Source organism: Corvus cornix, chromosome Z, assembly GCF_000738735.6.
Source record: "Corvus cornix cornix isolate S_Up_H32 chromosome Z, ASM73873v5, whole genome shotgun sequence".
NCBI lineage: Eukaryota > Metazoa > Chordata > Aves > Passeriformes > Corvidae > Corvus > Corvus cornix.
The window spans coordinates 61,618,251-61,637,812 of record NC_046357.1 but is presented as its reverse complement, the minus strand read 5'-3'; the positions used below and the strand labels follow the sequence as shown (position 1 = coordinate 61,637,812).

Sequence of the window (19,562 nt, the reverse complement as noted above, 5' to 3'; positions counted from 1 at the left end):
ATTATTTTCATAAAGGGTATGAGAAAAAATAATTCTGAACTCTACTGTATACAGCTGTAGAAATATCTCTGCAACTTATATACCATATATACCAATAGTACATTGTGACAAGGATAGGGCATGCAAGTGCACCACAATGTTATAGACTGATGCCATATTTAGCAAAATTTTTTTTTCTACCTATATACTGGAGCAGTTTCATCCTGCTAAAGAACTTCCTGCATACTACTGGTTCATATATATGCTCAGTTATCTCTCTCACTGCTTATGAACATGACACAGTTTCTTAAACAGGCAATCTGTTGTATCTTCCTTCATAAATGAGCAAGAAAAATCAGAGAAAGAAATATTACAGAAGATTAAATTAGTGAAATAACCAACTGCAGGCACTACTCATAGTTTGTCTTCCAAACGAACAGTTAAAAGTCATAAAAAAGAAATGGACTGAAGATGTGACTCAAAAGGAAGGCTATTATCCTAGTTATGTTTGTCACCTTTCAAAAAAAATTAATAAATGAGAAAACACAGAAGATGGTGTCTTAGATTACAGCTCCCTCTCATTCAGATTTTGAGTATCTTTCATAATCTCAGCATCAGAAGGAATAAAAAAATACAGATGTAAGATAAAACAATACACTTAACAGCCAGTAAAGTAAATGTTTAAGAACATACACACATACACGCTTGCGCACACACCATTACAAAAAGGACTGATTTGCAGAGTTCAAATTTTTATGAAAAGACAGAAGAGATAACCTCTCTGCCTTTCAGACATGTGCTTCATACACAAATACTTCCAGGACTTCTGCATTTTCCCTCTGCTTTCAGCTTTATAATTTCCAGAATTTCTAGATGGAAAGTAGTAATCCGTAAACATACTGATACAAGATTCAAATAAATAGTTTAACCTTCAGCTACACAATATTTTATATTAGCCATGATGAAATTAAACTAATGAACTAATGAAAGTAGAGAACTAGTTTCATTACTAATCTAACAGAGAAAATATTGAGTCTAATGAAATATTAAAAAGTTCATATAGGTGGCTATCAAAAACCACTTCAGAATTTTACCCTCGTGTTCTGTACAAAATACCATAAACTGACATTACAGAAGTACACAGTAACTTTAAGCCTTCAGACAGTCACATTAAAATATTCCAAGACTTTTAAAGACTCAGCTTACATTAATTCTCTTTTTAGAACATGAAACAAAACTATTTATAATACTTGGAAGAAACATGCCATATAATCTTATTGACTATATTAGCACCATTAGCACCCATGTTACCACAACATTGTTTCCCAAACACAGGCAGAAAAAGGTTTACATCTTCCCTTCCCCAGAAAAATGTCACCCATGTGACACAGATACTCAAATTCCACATGAAAAAGAAGGTTGTGACTGTCAATCTTTTGTGGAAATCCCATGCCTTTCTATTAAACTATGAATGGGGGCTGTAACTGGCAGTGGTAACTCAAGGCTCAAACATTCCTCTGAACTGTTAGCACTAGCTCATAGACATAAAATCTCTATAACAAAATTTGGAGGGTGCTGCAAATAATGATATGCTAAATAACTTAAAAACAAAATCTAAAACAGAACCTAGAAAGACAATTCCAGTTTTGGCTTTATTTACTCACAATCATTAGTTTTAACTAAGAATCTGTCTAGATTCATGAATTTCTTTTATTTTTTTTTAAATTTAGATGAGTGCATTCTACTTATTATTATTCTACTGATAACAAGCTACTATCTTTTCAGTACATCTAAAGGCTAGAAGATGAGCCTGACCAGTTGGAACGCTGCAAGGCACTTGAGGGAGTTTCATCTTTCACAACAGAAATGCTTGAGCAACTATTATAAACCCAGTAAAGTTTCTGCAGCATTTCTATCATAAGTGTTATGTCTCTGGGTGTGTGTGCTGTCCCAGGAGTATTGTTCTGGATTGATTAGCATTTTTATAATGAAATGCTTGATTACAGCTTTGAAATAGATAATTATAAAGGGAGGGTGTATTTTCCAGTTAGGGATTTTGTTTTGATTTTTTTTTAATTATCAGTGCATGAAAGGCAGCTGTAGAAGTTCTGACTGCACTGTCACCTCTTTGGAAAGAAACTACGTTTTTTTGCTCTCACTGTGCATAAGTTAAATTGAATTGCTAGTTATAACTGGTACGGGAGTTTTATTTTCAACTGTCAGGGTGTGCAGCCAGCTGTAATCAATTTTTCAATAGCTTGAAAAGCCTCATTTGAAGTATACAGATGTGAATGACTTTGGGACCTTGTCATTAGTAAACAGAAACCTTTTTCAAAACATTTTCCAATCCTACTTCTTCATTGTAAAAGAAAAAAAACTGTAAAGAAAGCTACACATTATGGATGTTCTGCATAACTTTAGCAGTGTATGTAAAAAGGCCAAAAAATGTTGGTGGCATGTCCAAGTTTGGGCATACGTTTCAGACTCTCTCTTATGTATACCATAATGTTGTAAAAACCACCTTCTGCCAAGAAAAGCGACTCATTTTTCCTGATGTTTGACAGCAAATGAGTGGGTAGGGAAAATGCTTTTGATTTCCAGGGTTAGAAGTCAGGAGAAAAAACTATGAGTACTTCCTTTCCTTAGTGCTCTGCATACACACAAGCCCTCAATTTTAAAACAGGTTTTCTGCTGAACTTACTCAGCCGTCAAACTAATGTGTTAGTTTGAATGCCTTGCTCACCACAGGTGCTAGAAGACACAGGAGAATTACAATTTTATTTATTATTTATAAATTAGAATATCAGAAACAACTGGATTAAGTGAGAAAATGCAGGGATGTATCCCAAGCAATCTCTAACCCCTTGATATACAGAATCAGAATTCCTTAGTCCTAATCTCTGCATACGACAGATCCTCCACTGCTGCCAGCACAACATTAATGATGCTTGTTTGAACAGAAGCAGGCAGGTCACAGGTTAAAGGACAAGGCGAGGAAGAAAGTAGGGGGTTTTTTCTGCCTTAAACAAAATATAAAATCCGTAAAGCTGGTCTTGTTCAGGTACCTGTAGATGAGACTGTCATGCCTTTTGAAGTCCACAGTATGCAGGCTGTTACCTTACTCTTTTAAAATTTACTTTACTATCATTTCCTAGTCATTAGCACTGTGGAAACCAGAACTACTTCTACAAATTATGTCATTATTGCATTCTCCTTTTTTAAAGTCTCTGGAACCAAAAATAAAGTAATCTACTTCAAGAATTAATTTTATTTTTTGCAAGTCAGCTCCATTAAATATCAAATAAATGTGAATTGCTATTTTACATGCTAACCAATGCACCTCTTTTTTTCTCTTTTTTTCTTAGGCATAATCTTTAGGCCAGAAAATAAGCAGCCCAGGTACATAAATTTAATCATGTTACAAAATTCCACCAGTCTTTTTGTCAGACTACTTGGGATCCAGGACAAAGATGTATGCTTATTTATTAAAGTACCAAGTGACACTGTACCGTGCTGTAAGTCAAGTCCCTCATGATGGGAGAGAATTTGCTGAAAGTCCTTGCAAGGAGTTTCAAAGATAAACCGAGACTTTTCCTTGAGTTTCAATGCTGCTGCATAGTTGTTTATTAAGTCTTATCAGAGGAACAGTGCCACTAGCGTGACCCAGGTACAGCATAGAGCACAGAAAGCAGGAGTGAGAGAGCCCCCGATCAAGATTTACACAGCCTTTTAAAGATATTTTAACCAATAGTTGCTAAAAACGTACATTATTTTCACTTTCCTACCAATTATTCAGTAACACAACTAGGAACTGCGGAATTTTCTATCCAATCATTCCAAACTACTTTTACTGCAGAATATGGAGTAGTAGTAGAAGGAGAAGAAGGTTTAGAGAACAACAACAATCCTCTATTTTGATATTTTTTACTCTTATCTATTTACTACAAAGAGAAGCCCAAAATCTCTATATTTTTCACCCTGTGACAATCTTACATAGTAGTCCAACACCTAATTCACACCACTTATTTTCTAGTTCTTGTCTGACCGTTGGTAATTTTTTCCAAGGTTTGAGGCTAAAACAGTGTTGTTCAGGGGGGTAAGAACCCTTAAAAACAGGCAGAGAAATATTCTCGGCACTCTGGGTTCCTACACCAAAAGTTACAATTGATTTTGGAGGACAGCTTGAATTTATCTACGTAGAGTTTGCTTTACATCTTATCTGTGGATTTGGGAACGTGCTAGTGTAATCCATTTTTTCTTATATTGTATCATCATTTTTTTCATTTTTTATCAATAGAGTTACCTTTACTTCTGTAGTTGAGATCTTGAACAAGCATATCTACGCAACAGTCAAAGCAGTCATCTGATTTGGCATTGAATTTGGTATCCAGCAACAGATACATGCCAACTGAAATGCAAATCTTACTCAAATGATTTCAAGAAAATATTCTGCTGTTTTTTTCTAAACCCCTTCCAACAGGTAAAGAGACTTTCTGAAGTTCCTAAAGAAATAAAAAATATAAATAAAGAAATAAAAAATAAATAAAAATAAATAAAGAAATAAAAAATCTTATGCTGATACCCAAGCTTCACACTAAAGATCAATTAGTATAATGTTAAACCAGATCACTGCACAGAATTTCCAAATATAGAAATGTGGAATTTCATTCAAAACTCCTTAAAGTTTAAAGCAACATATAGAATCAAACTGATTACAATAATTTCTGCAATTCTGACTCTCACATAGAATTTACTGGAATTTAATATTAGTACTCACATTTTTTGATACTATTTGTCTTAAACAATTCCATCATTTTTTCAATGTTCTGCTACTGTTTAATTACAGAAGTATAATTTTAAAAATAATCTGCTGACATCCTGTTCTTCTTGATATTGTTTTCTGTTAAGTAGACCTCCGTCTGTCACCATCAGTGATTGCTGTCACCCTCAGTGCCTCCTACCTTCTCCTCACACTGAGATCCAAGAGGACTGAGACACTGAAATTCCTCAGAAATTAGGCACATTTGAAAATGTATTTTAGAAAATAGAGACTGGAGGTCTGTGAATATATGTTGGAAGTAACATCTATGTTAGAGGGTAACATACCAGCACAGAAAGATTAGGCTACTTTTCTGTAGAAATATCCAACTGCACAGACATATAACCGTGTCTACTCCTATGCTATCACTTTGCAGTTATCCATGGAAGTGAAGTGAATTATGGCTTACTAACAGATCTGCAATCATGAGCAAACTCTGTATGCATAAATACTCTTGAAAAGGGTTCTTTCCTGACTCAATATCACAGACACAATATTGGACCCTAAGATTCCACTTAGTTACAGAAAGGTCAGTAAAAATTAAAACAACTCTTCACGTTGAAGCAGCTGAGGTAAATGGACTGAATCCTCCACTGCCTCAAAGAAGGATGGTTCTCTAATTTCTAAGTGATGTCTGAAAATCTTTATAATGATTGAAAAAAAAAAAAGCTCACCTTTAAGCAAGGGATGGGGACATCCTACTGAGTACTACAAAACTAGTAAACTTCCTTTGAAAATGGATCTGTAAGATAATTCTGACTTCCATATCCTGAAAACACTGGATATCCACTTCAGAATGGAATGTCAGTCTTCACCACAGTTATCTATGTACAAGACATCTGCAAGATGTAGGAATTATTAGCCTAATTATCAGACTACTGATGACAAAACCTATTTTTTTCCCTGACACTCTTGAAGACCTTTTATTAGGCAAAAATTACATCTATTAGCAAGACTTTCTCCTTTTACGGTGCATGCACACCAATTCAATCGCTCTTCTAATAAACCGTGAACTAAAAAGAAAATTTTATTTTTTTCCTTAAGGTGATTTCGGCATGTCTCTTTTGAGTCACACACTAAATCAAAATTTTTGTAATGCCTGGAGTATCTATGTGGCAAATCTGTATTTTTGCACATAGACATATCTAGTTGCATAGGCATATTTCTACAGACATGTAGATATATTTACTTATACATCTGTAAATCATCAGACTAAAATTTAAAAAAAAAAAATGCAGGTAAGGCACTTGCAACAGAGTCAAAACCTTTTACATCAACAGTCAAGAGTCAAATCACTATTTTATTATTCAATTACTTGAAGTGTGAATGACAGACCATGATGCAGTTTGCTCTGCCCACAGAGCTTGCCCTTGTCTCAGAGAAACTATTCGCAGTTAACAATATTCACTTCCCAAGCCTGATATGATGAAAAAAGTTAAATTTAAAAGATATATTACATGTCTTTCAAACAAAGAAATTGTAGTGGACTGAATCTGGTAAATACTACTTCTTACCCAATGTGCCTGATTTTGTTAGCAATTCTTTCTGGAGGATCCTCCAGAGTGTTTCCACTGTGTTCTCACTTCAAAGAACCTAAACAGTCAGTTGAATTTTTATCAGCAGAAAATGACGTGACAGCAGATGGAATACACAAAAAATTTAAATGATGTGTATACAAATCTATATGTTGTTTACTTTATATATTATTCCAAAAGTGTTACAATAAAACTATAAAGTGGATATGCAATTATTTCTTTTTTATATGATAGGTATATATATTTTTAGGATAATTAATAAATATGTTGCTTAGAAATCTGAGAGACCTCCACTTAATAATAGCTCTAATCCCAGTTTATTTAATGCTTACAATCCCTCTGGATTTTTGTCTACTTCTTCCTACAGGTGAATGTAAAAGCACATAGGTTGTCTATAGTCAGTGAAAAAAACTCCTTAGATGTGTTCCTTTTCTTAATACATACTCTCTTTGCAACTAAGCCAGGAAAGGACTCCAAAACCATGCAAGTGACGCAAGATCATGTAAATATTCTCTTTCTACCTGGAAAGAAGAAAAACTTGCTTACGTTTAACTTTATCAGTTGGAGCTTTCGTAAGAAACAGGCATCACTATCCCTTGTAAAAAAGTGAGAGAAAAGTCTCATTTGAAATGTCTGGAATGGCAGCAAAATTCTACACTACTCTTTCATTCTATATAGGTCATTATTCAGATCATGCCTTGGACATTGCAGGTCTGTAAGATGTAGAAATTCATTCTTAGTTCTAAACTGGCACAAAAATAAAGCAACCTAAAATTGCAAATTATTTCTAAATTTTGAAAAGGTTATATGAATATAGGCAGCATGAAGCAATACCATTATCTGTAAAATTCCAAAGGCTGCTCATTCAACTTTGTTAAATTATGTTTTACTGATATATTCTAAACTAATATCAAACTAGTAACACTTATTAATAGTTATAATAATTTATACAGAAAATATTTTTATGGATCTCAGCATATCTTTATCAGAACAGAAAAACACATTTTAATGCATTTGGGCATTTCCCTGATTTTGTTATTTGCGAAGCAATAATATTGCAGTAAAAATTACCTGGAGTAAATTTCAATGCCTTGGAAATAAACTAGTCTGTGAAGAACACAGAATCATGCAGAATTGTAAATCAGAGAACCAAAAGAAAGACAGTCTCTTGATTTAAGAGTTTCTTTTAATTTTGCTTTGATTATATTATCATTAAAAGCCAAAGATTAAAATACCATCCTTGCTCTCTAAAATTCTATCTATATTCTAAAGAATACAGGTAGAAAAATTCTGAATGCAAAGTCGTTTGAATAAGGCTATGCTCTAAAATGAAAGCACGGAATTCAGCTGGCTGGACAATTTCCATTACTTGCCCTGCAACTGACAAAAAACATGCTCCCCAAAACCACAGTACAATGCAGCCTTTTAGCCCATACGTACTACCCCTACTCTTTGATACTGTAAAAGCCATGCTATTTTAGAACAGATATTTTAAAATAATCTCACAATAGGTGTCAGAAAACAAATTAATTTCCAATATAAACAATTCTGAAATCATGTTTTCATATTAAGTTGATGGTAAATTATAAAAAATTCATTATAATTACAGAACTGAATTTTCAAATCATGCCATTTGTTTGCATCGTCTTCTGTTGCCAACTTCTTTTACAAGAAGAAAGCAGATTCTTAATAAGCTGTTTTCTATTTCCTTATCTCAGAAAAGAAATAGTCGACCTATACACTACTGTCAAAACCTGGACTAGCAGGTTTTGCTCACAGCAGCAAGCACTAACCACAAACATTAAACTCTCCCATAAAAGTAGAAATCTGACCACACTAAAACTGACAAAAGGTGAACTACATGACAACAATGGTCTGCTGCAAGTGATTTCAACAGTGTTTGCCATGAAGGATTGCTGACTAGCTGGTGAACAGTATACCCTTCCTTAAAAATCTCAGATTAAACATCTCAACACCAGAACAGTGCAAATGGTAGTCTACTTGAATAGAACTTAAAATCAAAACCAAGTCTAATTTTGTTGGAAAACTAGGAAGAAAGTGGTCTGAAACACCATCTGTCAACCTATCAATCATCAATCACAAAAAACAAGGCTGAGAGTAAAATGCGCTATGTATTCTTGTATTTTGCCACCCAATCACAGTGCAGTCTTTTGAGATGGTTCACGTAGTTGTCTCAGAGGAAACAGAGAGTCTTTCATATATTTATTTCTACCATGCAATACAGTTATTTATGAATGCTAAAAGTTGAAAATTTTTTGCTTAAAGTCAGTATTTTAGCCAGATAAATAACAAGTTTCTTTGATTCTGTCCTGCCCCTGTAAAACTGAATAGAACAGTGCTATACTTGCAAACTTAAGACTTTTTTAGCTTATATCAAGTATAAAGCTAACAGTTTAATGTCACTGTTAGTCTTAACTGGGAGAATGCTGTACCAATACTGCCTTCAAAAAATGAAGAAGTTTTATCTCAACATTTTCTTAATTAGTTCTTTCAGTTTTTATTTAACAAGTCCAAAAATTTATTTAAAGTTGGAAAGCTAAAATAATAATGAAAATAAAACTTAAATAGATAGTGGTTTCAGTTGGTGTTTCTTTTCACCTGAAGTGTGAATGACCTCAACCACCCTGTTTGGCAGAAATAAACTGCTTCAAAAGCAAGTCCACATAGTAAAAAAAGTATTATACTGGTTTCTAAATACATTTTACACACACACAAAACCCCAACAGAAATGAAAGCAAAACAAACAACAAAAAAAAAACCCACCAAAAAAAACCCCAAATCAAAATGCAAAACCCATACACTTAAAAAAAAAAATCCAGTAAGACTCTGAGTGGAATACAGTGAGCTAGAAAATGGGGTAAGCTCTCGACTTTTTGATCAGGAAACTATACACAGGTCAAGAGAATTTCTCCACAGACTACTGAAAGTTTCTCAAAATTACAGCAAATGGAAGGTTGAGTCCAAACCAGGTATTTCTGAATCACCTCGCTAGTTTCAAATCATGAAGCCATACAAAGCCAGCCAAGCAGTTCCAGGATCCCCTAGAGAAATAATCATACAAAATCTAGTAAACATCTGAGGTCTGGGGAAGGAATATAAACCTACCATCAACAACCAAATCCCACACACATACATGAACACATGTATTACTGAATTCTTATTTGGGCAGTAAAATCTGGGGGGTCCTCAGGAAGATATGAGGTACCCAGACTTCTCAAAGTTACTACTACATGTGGCTGTCATTTCTCCCTTTTGAGATAGATGCCGAAACTTAGTACAGCAATACAAATCCTGTTATTTCCAAAACAGTATTTTCTACAATGGAGTTTACGTATTTGATATGGGAAGAAGAATAATGATCTGCAGACCCTGATAATATCTCTTTAAGATCAGCAACACTACAGTATTAAGTCTACTAGATTTCATTTACAAGGCCAAGAAACATGAAATAATACAATGAAAATAATACATGAAATAATGCAATAAAAAGGTGCAAATCATGACCTAATAGTGAAAGAGCAAAATCAAGATGCTTCACTAATGATCCTACTGCTAATCACAACTTCAGTCAACCTGCATCTAACATTGCAGTATTTGATACTCCAGACAATTTTAAGTGTTTTCAAGTGTTCTTTATCTATCCCATTGTGATTTTCTGAGAACATAGACACACACAGAATCTGGTTTTGGAAACACAAATTGAGTATCTTAATGAAAGATTCCTTTCAATTGCAAAACTGCTTAACTATTTCAGACACAATCTAACACATCACCTACCGAAATTTAAAAGCAAGAGTATTCCCATTAATTTTAGGAAAAGTTTTGATGCCATGAAGTTAAGAATGCATCAAAATTTTTGTTCCCTTATCAGTGTTGTACCAGTCTAACCAAGTGAATCTTTTGTATATGCATTAAAGGTTTAAAAGGATGACCCACAAACATACACAAATAGGCATATATTCTACAAATACTGCGCTGGTTCTTCAACACAATACTGCTTGTGTTACAGCACCTAAAAATCTTTCAGAGAATCAAATATGAGAGAAGTGTTTCAGTAGATTTAGAAACGTGAAACTTGGTCTTCCTTTTCAAAGCAAAATATTCTTTATTTTAATTATTGTATTTATAATTAATATTATTTGTTTTATTGTTGTTAATGCTAGTACCACTTGACAAGGTTCTAAAAATCATAGACATTTTTTCTGCATCTTGTCAAGTTTGAAAAGCACATGTGCTTCTCATGTATGCTTTCAGTCTGCATGTTTCACACCCTGAAGTTCTCACTTCTTATTCCCATTTCTGTAGCAATTGTTTAGACAGCATTTGGGGCATTTATATCAAAGTATGCACTGACAGAATACCAAGCTCAAATGTACTTGTCCTAAGCAATGTCATTACTCTTACAATTAATGTAAAATTCTTTAATTCCTCATTCAGAATATGCCTTCCTTAAACTTTCACTAAATTTAGCCATAGGCAAACAAGGACACAGAGAATTAATGTCTTTTCAGAGATGTAAAGCTAAACTTTGCATACTATGTTTGCAGAGACAAAGCAGTAAGTCGCTGGTAGACAGAATGGTGGATAATTGTTGCCAGCTCTTAGAATAAGCTAAAAGGATAATTAAGGCGAGAGTTACATGAACTGTGAGAATGACTTTTTATTTACTGTCAGTGAAAAAGACCAGCTTCTGTCTACACAGATGGATTTCCTCTTACTTTACTCTTGGCTTCTAACAACTGGTTCTTCTGTCTAGGGAGAGCATTTTCAAACCACTACAGCAATGCCTCCTGGTGGTCCTAAGGCCCATGAGAATCTTCAAAGCAGTTTGGAAAAAAGCATTACCATGGACAATCAAGTATGTTACCACTCTCAGATTCAAACAGCTGACATTTTTAAGTACATATGCACTCCTACCTATACATGTATGGACACATTTTATATATATATACACACCTACAAGCCCTGTAACATAAAAGTATATCAACTGGTTCCTAAACATTTGCATCTTCAGATTATGTTATGCTTTAATGACTAACTATCTGAAACTTACATGACACCAGATGATTGACTCTGCATAATGTAAGTAAGAGTTCTTCCTCAACTACAGCAGAAGAGCTGTAGGAAAAGAGATTCTGGGAAATAGAAATCAAAATAGCTAATTATCAAAAAAAAAAAAAAAAGAAAAAAAATCAAACAACAAATCAACTTATTCAGAGGCTATGTCAGTTCATACAACAGAATATCAAAAATGCACAGAATATAAAGTAATATAATATAACTAATGGCAGAGTTTTTACTGCTGTATGTGGCTAATAATGACTGTTTAAGGCATAAAAACATATTCATTCCTAGTTGCTTATACCTGATACAATGTAGGTATGGAAGACAGTAAGTCACTCCAGAATGCATCAGGAGTGCATAACTAGAACTGCAGTAGCTCCTTTAATATGACACAGCTTCAGCAACAGCAGCTCTGTCAGCATACCTCTACTTCAGTCCATACCGAGAAGGTTGCCATGAACAATGAACCACATACAAATGTTTCATAACATCCTTCAGAGTCAGCTTCAGAGCACTGCATCTACTACTGTGCTGCCTACAAATGAAGTCAAATTCCAACATCCATATTCTCTGTACTCCTTTTAACTATGGCAACAGTGGGATCCACTTCTACACCTGGCGACCATCCAAGAAAAAGAAATGCTTATGAGGGCTGAAAAAATGAAACTGTAAGGTCTCAGCAGTACTAGAAATATTCCTCTTCAAACACCACCCTCCTTCCAGTTCCAGACCAAAACAGAGGTATCAAGATGACCACATGCCAAAGAGTTCTCTGTTAGCGACAACTAAATCAAGCAGGTGGCTGTTGGAGCCATAAACGTAAAGAGGACCCTCACCTAGTGCCCACCCACTTAGATGCAGCTAAAAATCGCAGAATGCCTAGTCAGAATACTGCAAACAGCAGCTAGAAACACCTGTATTTAAAAAAAAATTAGTAATATTTTCTTTCCAAAAGTATGATGCTATTATAATACTGATAATGAGTATAAATTCAACATTGTCTGGATAAAATATTCAGATCATTTCAGGACATAGTTGGTTCAGCTCCTTAGGATAGCAAGCTTTTCTTTTTCCCCTGGGAAGCTGAAATATATTAAAAATAAACAAAAAAACCAAACCAAACTGAAACCAAAATCAACAAACAAAAACAAACACACAAAAACCAGCAACAACAACAACAAATAGAAAAAACAACCCCCCGCCTCCCCAAAAAAAAAAGAAAGGGGGAAAAAAAGCCCCAAACCACAAAACCAAAAAACACCCCAAACTGTAGTATGTGAAGCCAAGGCATCAAGGGATCAAGTAAATCCAAATATAAACTTCTCCCTGCCCTTTGGATCTAAGTACAGTATCTACTTGTGCTGAAGAAGCTTGAAAGAGTAAAATGATCAAAGAAAAATTAATTCTAAATCCAACAGAAAGTGTTCTGTAAATAGTAATAAAACCCAGCAGCATGTAATGTCATCATTTCTTAATTCTTTGGTGTATATAATTCATGCTACCTTCATAAAACCTTTCTTTGGCTAACTTTCTTTATTAAAATTTCTGCAGTAATATGATTTTAAAAATTATTATTTAGAAGTTCTAATTTTAGTAATAATCAAAAAACCCACAAAACATCAAGACAACATTAAGTGCGCTAACTGAACGAACAGACAAAAAGGGTTTCCTTAGTCACCAGTATACACAGCTGCCAGAAACTAAGACAGATGTGACAGGATATGAACTGTGAAATGCCAGTAAACTCTGTCAATTATTCTGGTATGTTTTTTTATTGCTGCTTCAGGATATCAGGGAACAGATCCTTTTGGTAAGCTGTGTCCATATACCATAAGTGTGCACACCTTACCCAGCTAAAACACCTTCTGGGAATTACTAATTTGTGAATGATCTCTTCTCTGTCCAACTAGAGTTATATCTACTAACCAAATGCAATTAATCTTGACATTAAAATGTGTTTGCTTTTTATTTTATGAAATTATTTCATGTAATTTTAAAGGAGTTTGAGTATATGGCAAGCCATTTGCAAAACTATTTTATTCACATAAAAAGGTATAATTAAAACATACGAATCAGCAGTCTCAACATTTAGACACACATTTTAGGACTAGGGGAACTCTGGTACAATTAAATGAATAAGTAACTTCAAGGTATATACTCTTATTCTGAAAGTAAATGTGAGAACACTTGCAAAAGAAAGAGATGTATCCTATCCTAGGTGAGATAAAGTTCAGAGACTATTCTCCAGTGCCCTTCTGGAACTAGACTTACAAGTTACTATAATCTTCAGGATAGTTGTCTGAATAGTACATACAGATGCATCAACCCCAACACACCTATTTCTGCATCACACCAGTAAGAGCAGTGAAGGGAATGGTATTCAGACTGAAAAGATGATGCAGATCACAACGCTTTAGGAGAAAAACCAAAACCAAAAACGAATACAAGCATACTAATGAAAAAAAAAACCCACAAAACCACAGGCACAAATATCGAACACTGTATTTTCAAGTGTCACTTGCACAGTGATACCAAGGAGCATGTTAGCATTATCTAAGTAATACTGAAGGTAGTACTACTTTGATCAAATGAACAACAGTATACTCTTTAGACTTGGTCACATTACAAAGGGAGAAACTGCTATGAATTGACACAGGTAACTTCAATTTTAACTCTCCAAAATTTGTAGATGACAAAGAACAACAGATTGAACTGCTGAAAAGTAATAAATTCAAGAAAATACAGTTAACATAATTTAGAATATGTTAACAGTGGTTTCTTGCTGTGGTGCAACACTTGACTTCCTCATGGGAATCCTTCACCTTCTAGAAATTACCTGGTATTAATATTTGGCAGAATTATTAAAATAGCTTCACCTGGTTTGTACATAGTACAAAGCATAGCATTCCAACTAGCATTTCAGTATCCAGACAGTAACTTCTATGTCATATGTACATTTCTTTAATAAAAACATCCAGTCTTGACAGAATGACATTGCATAATCAATATTTCACCATATATCCAATGGTTAATTAGCTTATTGTCTATAAATGGTACCATATAGGACTGGAAACCTAAAATTACTCCATCTGGAAAAAATCTTTTTGTTCGAGCAGGCAATACTTTAAAAAAGTTGTTTCAAATGACAGTGTTCCAAGTACAAGCAGAAAGTCTGGATAGCTTGAGGGCACCCCAACCATTTTTGCTGACTACCTCATCCCTGCCTCTAAAATTATTACATGACTGAATTGCATAGTTTCACCTTGCAGGGAGAGCAATTAGTTTTCCTACTCCTCTCCCACTGGAGACAGAAAATCAGCCTCCCACACTTCAGATAAATACACGTCACAGAGCAAATTTTTCCCATGCTAATTTAAACAATAATAGTTCAATTACATTTAATTGTAGATCTCCTCTAACCATGCTAAACCATCTCTTTACTAATCCCAGTGTTAGGAGAACTGCATGTAGGAAGAATAAAGTAGGTAAAAACAGAAGTGCAAAGCATTTATTTTCACTTTTGCCATTAATGCTATTCTGCTTCAATATTGAAAAACTATATTCAGTCCATATATTTAACATCACCTAGTATCATGAGAGAGATGGCTGCCTGATTTTTAATTATCATTCTTCATATATCCTGATATTTTCTCAACAGAAGTGCCGAACAATGCATTAGTGACAGATTCCCAAGACTGTGCCCCTTCAGCCCTTGGAGCTTAACTCCTCTCACATTACAGTATTTATTGAATTTCCAAGCCAAACGGTGTTCTGCTCCATAAAATTCTGACAAGTGGACTCTGCCAAGCTAATAACAGCCTCATTCTGCTGAAATAAACTTATTTCACTGCGGCAAACAAAATGACATGACCTGGAAAGGTTATTTTTAACTGGGTAACGACCCAATACAAACCAAACCTCTCTCACTAAATTCTGAAAACTGTTAAGACAAATTTCTTAAATGTAAGTATGTCCCACTTCTCTGTTGCTCTTACTGTACATGACTACGGCAAAGTTTTTTTAAGGTCTATACTGTTTGATTTTCTTAATCAGTAGTTCAGTAAACTTATTAAGCAATGCCTAGTTGAGAGTATCTCAGCAGAGTGACCTAGCAAGTGCAAAACTCATGCTTGGATGCTGTGTCCTCCTATGTTCTTTTGCCCTCTGCCATTTTAAAACTTTTTGTCTGTTTATTTGACAAATTTATATTAAAACTGCCCTTACATAGAACAAATGTGAAAAGTATTTCCTTCAGAAGTATTTCTCTCTCTCTGATTATTTTTATATTAATTTTTACAACGTTGCCATTAGAGAGATGCGGAGAATAAATGATTAGGGACTAATTTGGCCTTCTGGAAAGGCTCTGTCTTCTACACTTATGTCAAGTTCTTCATAATGGTCATTCATGTAGTGAATGTTAGTGGAGTAATATTCATGAATCGCCTTTTTCAAGCTGCCTGTATTCTTCTGTTAATACGACATATTTACTGCAGACTGCATCCACAGACTAACCATCAGTTTCAGGTCAGATTTGTATCAAGTTTCAAATTACAGGAGACCATGAGAGAACCTTTGTAACAGCTGGAATTTTGCACAAACATGCTGCACCCTGTTAGGTACCCCTTTACTAATAAAAGGTCTATACTATAGGTCTATATTCCTTGACTGCAAACAGACTCCTACAGTTTGCTAAAGAACTGTTAGAACACCTACTGCAAACAAAAGGAGCAGAATAACGATCACTCATCAAAATCATGAGTCTCAGAGAATAAAAGAAGAAAAATGGAAAAAACCCAAATCCAAGCAGGAAACCACAGAAGTGAAAGAAGGAACACTGCCTTTTTGGGTACGGCCTGTAGTTTACCAACAGTAGTGGCAAAATATTTAGAATTTTAAAACACTGCTTTCAATCACTTAACATTACTAACAAAATGCAAATGGCTATATTTTTTAGGTAAATTATCTTACTTCTTTCTATATTTTATACTTTTTTTTTTTTTGGGGGGGGGGTTTCCTACAAATGCATTACCATGCAAAGCACAGAACAACTATAAAGTTTCTCAGCAATCATGATGTCTCTAATCTATCAATCCAAGTAAATTCTGATATTAACATTCCTGATTGTTTACCCTAGTCATAAAGCAGGCTAGCACTACCCTGGACTGCATTAGGAGGAATGCTGCCAGGTGGTAAAGGGATGTGATTCCTTCCATCTTCTCAGCTGTTCACTTTATACCTGTCTGTCATCTGAGAATGGAAGATACAAATGAATTCATACACTTGGATTTTTTCCGAGAAGTACTGTACTTTTCACATATTAGGGATTGTGTGTCCTATGACTTTAGAAATACTTGTTTCTGACATTGTGCTAACTTATTCTTAGCCATTTAAGTTTTGCAATGTTCAGCTTCTCTTTAGAATGTCCATATCTCAGAGCCAATTAAGCAAGCCTTATATCTCACTAAGTACATCCTCTTCGCATTGGGTGGCCAAAAAAAGGTATAAAATTGGAAAATTTCAAAAGTTAGCCCCCCAAAAAGCAGGCCAGGTATAATTTTAGTTAATACAGAATATTGCAATCATCAATTTGCAAAACAGCCACCCCACTATGGTTCAATGAAAACATGGTATTGCTATGAAGCTCTTTCCTTTTCTGTTAGCTGTCAGCAAAAGCTGCCACACTCCTTATAGATGCTGATTTGAAGTAGATCTGAGAGCACTTACTTATCTCGATTGATCTATCACATGATGAATTTAAGAAGGGCAAGAGCATGTTATTTACTACTTGATTGATGAACTTACCCAGACTTCCTGCAAAAAGCCTGATTTTACTTATCACCTGTGTCTACCACTACTACTTCTGTTGGTAGTAGGAGATTGAGAAAAGCAAAATCATGTTTGATGTTATCAACTATACATTTTAATTTTAAAATCAACCACAGAATCACAAAATGGCTGACATTGGAAGGGACATCTGGAAGTCATTTGGTCCAAAACTCCTGATCCAGCAGGGCCACCTAGGACAATGTCCCAGGCCAGCCTGCCTAAGTGGTCAGTCATTCACAAACTAAAAAACATATTTCCTCACGTTCAGATAGAACCCTTTGTTTCACTTCATGGACAATGACAGGATGGTAGACAATGGGTGTAAGAGGATCAGTGTTGACAATTACCCATTGCTCTGTCGCTGGACATCACTGAAAAGAGCTTGGCCCCGTTTTCTTTACACCCTCCCATTAGATATTAGTCCGTGTGGACAAGATCCCCCAAGCCTTCTCTTTACCAGGACAGCCAGTCCAGTTCTCAACCTTCCGTGTTGGGGAGTGGCTGTTCTCTACACTGTTTTCAGTATGTCCATACCTTTCTTGTACTGGGGAACTCAGAAATCAACATAGTACTCCAGCTGTGGCCTCACAAATCCTGCTAGTCACAGTATAGCAGAACACTGCTACAGTAGTGGAACTCACAAGCACCAAACTGCCTTAAGAGTCTGAAAAGCTGTCTCAGAAAGTTTCTAAGACTGTTATGTGTGGTAATCATGATTCAGCGACACCATTCCATACTACAAAGTTCTGAAAGACAAGAGGAATCATTTTAAGGTCATGAGGAGAAACAAGAGTCCAAAGTGCCACAAAGTCCCTTAAAAAGAAAAGCAAGCATGATTTACAAATGATTCACTAAGAGATATTTGCTTCAAAATTTTCTGCATTTTGGGAACGATTTTGCTTTCCTAAATACAGGCCAAGTGATAAACAGTAACAAGTTCATAAAAATTATTTTGAAATATGCTTATTATAGATACTGAAGTGGTTTGCAGTGTAGAAGCTTTTGAAGCAGAACTCATGAAATATTTAAAGTCATGCTTGTGACAGAATTCATATTTGTACAGTATACCCTTGAGAGCTTTCTCACAGGTGCTTAAAAGCAAAAGGCTGGCAGAACCTTTATCTTTTTATTCAACTAATCTCCATATAATAATAACTGAGATTAACTGAGATTTATTTGCATTGTGTTTATTTCCCTCCTAAAAGATGTTTCTCTAGCAGCAAACGTATTACTAATGTTCTTTCTATTTTGCAAGCACTATTGTTTTAAATATCTTTGTAGGATACTATTTTCAATTTTTTGGCATTCAAAAACCATAGAGGGCATTCACTTGCTTGCAAGAGAAAACTGGAAATAGAGCACACGGCCTGTTTTCAGTGTCAATAAAACTCACTAATCAAATATCATTCCTCAAGAACGAAGCAAACAGGTTATTATTTACAAAATTCCAACTGGATAGCTACGAAAACTTGTTGATATTTTACTGGAATTGAATGAATGACCTAAAACGAGGACAGTTTCCCAAAATGAGATCAGGGAAATTCCAGCATGCATTTTTTAAAAATGGCATCCCCTCTTAACATATCTAACAAATCACATTAACTATCTTGAACTGGGTTTTGAATCAAGTTATCCTTAATGCAAAAGTATTTGAACTATGCAAAAATACCAAGACATTTTGTTTAATGGCAAGTGATTCCATGGCTTATTATGGCCATTAATTTATTAATTTATTCTCCCCCAGGTACTCTTCATTTAACTTATATTCATGATTCCTTTAATAAAATTAAATTAATAGAAGGTATTTGGTGTGTAATTGTTAACCAGATATATTGAGAACAAACTGGATACTGAGTCATTCAGGTCTACTTATCTGTAAAATCCCTTTATGTTCATATACTTTACTATAAATTGTTACTAATAAAGCATATTGTTTAGAAAATGCTAGAAAACCGAAATGCAGAGATGGCTGAACAGTCTTTTCATATTAGCTGCATGTCTTATATTCAGACATTCCAAAAGCTAAGGTTATGTATCTGTGTGAAAATTCACGTCAGTTCACCAGAATAACAGAAAAATAGTAACAAAAGAGGTGTTTTTTATAAACTCCAAACCAACAGATAAAATGCAACTTATGGATTTATTCACATGATTAAAACTAAATGCATAAAGGAAAAAATTAGATGCAATCAAATCAAGCCAGAATGCCCTAATAATGTTGTTGCTGGATGCATGGAGAAAGACCCCATGCCATTTAGGGAGTGTACGTATAATTTAACAGACACTATAGCAAGAAATTTAAACAATACAATTTTGAT

At 34.7% G+C, this 19,562-nt stretch overlaps 1 protein-coding gene across 48 annotated transcripts in view; it reads right to left on the bottom strand.

Annotated features, from left to right (window-relative positions):
* The window catches only part of PTPRD (protein tyrosine phosphatase receptor type D), a 1,187,151-nt gene that overhangs the window by 295,207 nt on the left and 872,382 nt on the right, over positions 1-19,562 (bottom strand). The window lies entirely within an intron of this gene.